Source organism: Scylla paramamosain, chromosome 39 (genome assembly GCF_035594125.1).
Source record: "Scylla paramamosain isolate STU-SP2022 chromosome 39, ASM3559412v1, whole genome shotgun sequence".
NCBI lineage: Eukaryota > Metazoa > Arthropoda > Malacostraca > Decapoda > Portunidae > Scylla > Scylla paramamosain.
The window spans coordinates 6,526,592-6,530,000 of record NC_087189.1 but is presented as its reverse complement, the minus strand read 5'-3'; positions in this window follow the sequence as shown (position 1 = coordinate 6,530,000).

Sequence of the window (3,409 nt, the reverse complement as noted above, 5' to 3'; positions counted from 1 at the left end):
TGTACGTAAGTCCAAGTACCTGGATATTTTTCAACTACAGCTACAGTCACTTTGCTGTGTACTTAAGCCCAATTCCAAGCGCATGTCATTGTACTAAAGTACAAATACTTTGTGATAAAAAGAAAAAATCCTGTCACAGATACATAAAGCACGAAAATTAGTAGTTTTCGTATATACACATCAATGGGTGCACTGTTAAAAAGTGAGACTCGATATAGAAAAGTAAATGGAAATTCTACCTTTATTTTAGCACATCACAACTTTTATAATATAATTGCAAAACAAGAACATATACTTTATGAATGACTTGAATAAGTAATATTCCCTGTGCTACAAATCCAAAAGACTATCCATATATTTATCATAGCAGTAATAAAACTAAAGCTAAAGCAGAAAATAAGGATAAGTATCAAGGCATTAAAACTTATCCCGTGATCTATATTAATGATATACTTTTATAACTAAAAATAACATATAAGTGCAGTCTATTTTATTGACCATAAATTTGTTGCCATGTTACCAATTGAGAAAATATTTCATAATTATCCTCCTTTATCTTTTATCACATGGAGGAGGCAGTAGGCACCTGCCGAAACGATAATTACTCCCAGTGAGGTCTAAAGCACTGGATCAGGGGGTGCTGTGAACTTATCATTAAGTTCATTTTTGGCATGTAGCCAAAAACATCTCCAATAACTTTGCTGCTTCTTCTTTCATAAGAACATAAGAACATAAGATGTAAGGAAGCTGCAAGAAGACACCAGGCTTACACGTGGCAGTCCCTGTATGAAATATATCTACCTATTTCCACCTATCATCCCCATCCATAACCCAGCTGTGACCTCACTGAACATTTCCCTTTGTGTCTCACAACACAAGGGGGCAGTCACAGCCTGCCCTCTAAAGACAACTCTCTTCCTTCACACAAAATTACAAGCACCTAATTACACCCTTCATACAAAATTCAAAATTATCATGGCGACTCCTACACCAGCATCGAAGTCCCCATCTGGGGAGGGGACCACAGATGTCCCCAAGTTGGACTGCTCTTCTGGTATCGATCTTAAGCGTCTTGACACCCCCCTCAACTTTTTTTTTCATTAACTTCTGCAACATTCGCGGTCTTAGATCTAATTTTCAATTTGTAGAACACCACCTCTCCTTTACTAAACCTCATCTTCTTTTCCTTATTGAAACACAGGTGTCTGAGGCAACTGACAGTAGCCCATTTTATCTTCCCTCCTACTTTCTCTATCCTCATTTTCAATCCAAAGTTGGATGTTGCGTTTATGTATGCAACGACTTAACCTGCTCTCGTGCCCACGCTCTTGAATCTTACAAGATTTCCACCATCTCGCTACGACAAAAGAGTCACTCTCAAACTAAATTTATTTGTTCTGCATACCTCTCACCTAACTCGTCTGAAAATAAAAAAATTCTTTGACGACTTAACTTCCAAAGTGGAACACATTCTCTCTTCCCTTTTGCAGAGATCTCCATTCTTGGAGACTTCAATGTTCACCACCAGCTTTGGCTTTCCTCTCCCTTCACTGACCATCCTGGTGAAGTAGCCTTCAACTTTGCTGTCCTCCACGACCTAATAGCAACTGGTACAACATCCTACTCGTATTTCTGACCATCTTTGAGATACGCCCAACATTCTTAACCTTTTCCTGACCTCTAATCCTTCAGCTTTTGCTGTCACCCTCTCTTCGCTGGGCTTCTCCGATCACAATCTCATATCTTTACCTTGTCCTATCGCTCCAGTCCCTGCTCAGGATTCCCCTAAGCGGAGGTACCTCTGGAGTTTTGCCTTTGCTAGTTGGGGGACCTGAGGAGGTATTTTGCTGATTTTCCTTGAAATGACTACTGCTTCCGTGACAGAGACCCGTCTCTGTGTGCCGAGCGCATAACAGAGGTGATAGTGTCTGGCATGGAGGCGTACATTCCTCACTCTTTTTCTCGACCTAAACCTTCCAAACCTTGATTTAACACAGCCTGTTCTCGTGCTATACGTGATAGAGGGATGGCTCACAAAAGGTACTTAAGCCTTCCATTACCAGAATCTCATGCACTTAATATTTCTGCCTTAACCATGCCAAGTCTGTTTTCCAACTAGCCAAAAGCTTCTTCATTAATAGAAAGTGTCAAGATCTTTCAAGATCTAACTCCCCTCGTGACTTCTGGCATGTAGCCAAAAACATCTCCAATAACTTTGCTGCTTCTTCTTTCATAAGAACATAAGAACATAAGATGTAAGGAAGCTGCAAGAAGCCACCAGGCTTACACGTGGCAGTCCCTGTATGAAATATATCTACCTATTTCCACCTATCATCCCCATCCATAAACCCGTCTAATCTTCTCTTAAAGCTCCCTAATGTCCTAGCACTAATGAAATGACTACTGAGTCCATTCCATTCATCTACCACTCTATTTGAGAACCAATTCCTTTCTATCTCTTTTTTAAACCTAAATTTTCAAGCTTGAACCCATTGTTTCTTGTTCTGCCCTGGTTGCTGATTCTAAGAATTTTGCTTACGTTCCCCTTGTTATAACCCTTATACCACTTAAAGACTTCAGTCAGGTCCCCCTCTTAACCTACGTCTTTCTAAAGAATGTAAATTCAACAACTTCAATCTCGCCTTGTAAGGAATACTCCTCATCCCCTGTATCCTTTTAGTCATTCTCCTCTGTACTGATTCTACTTGACCTATACCCTTTCTGTAATGTGAGGACCAGAACTACACAGCGTAGTCTAGGCAAGGTCTGACCAGCGCCAAATATAACTTTAATATTACTTTGGGCCTTCTACTTTTAACACTCCTAAAAATCAATTCTAATACCCTATTTACCGTTTTTTTTTTTTTTTTTCCTCTGTGCATTGCTTTCTTATACGGAGTTCAGAGCTAACTATAACTCCTAAATCTTTTTCTTACCCTGAACCTACCAGAGTTTCGTTGTATATTGTGTACCTACTGTATGGGTTTCCTCTACCTACGCTAAGTACTTTGCATTTGTTGATATTAAACTGCAGTTGCCATCTGTCCGTTTATTTCCCTTTATTTCCCTCCTTTATTTAAAACAGATGGCACCACTGCTATCACATCCATCTCTCAAGCTGAACTCGTCATTCAAACCTTTGCTAAAAATTCTACCTTGGATGATTCATTGCTTGTTCCTCCCTCTCCTCCACCCTCTGACTGCTTCATGCTACCTATTAAAATTCTTCGCAATGATGTTTCCCATGCCCTTGCTGGCCTCCCTCCTATTGTTCTCTGAAACTTCGCTTCCATGTTTGCACCATGCCTAGCCAAACTCTTTCAACTCTGTCAACATCTACCTTTCCTTCTTGCTGGAAGTTTGCCTACATTCAGCCTATTCCTAAAAAGAGTAACCGTTCTAATCCCTC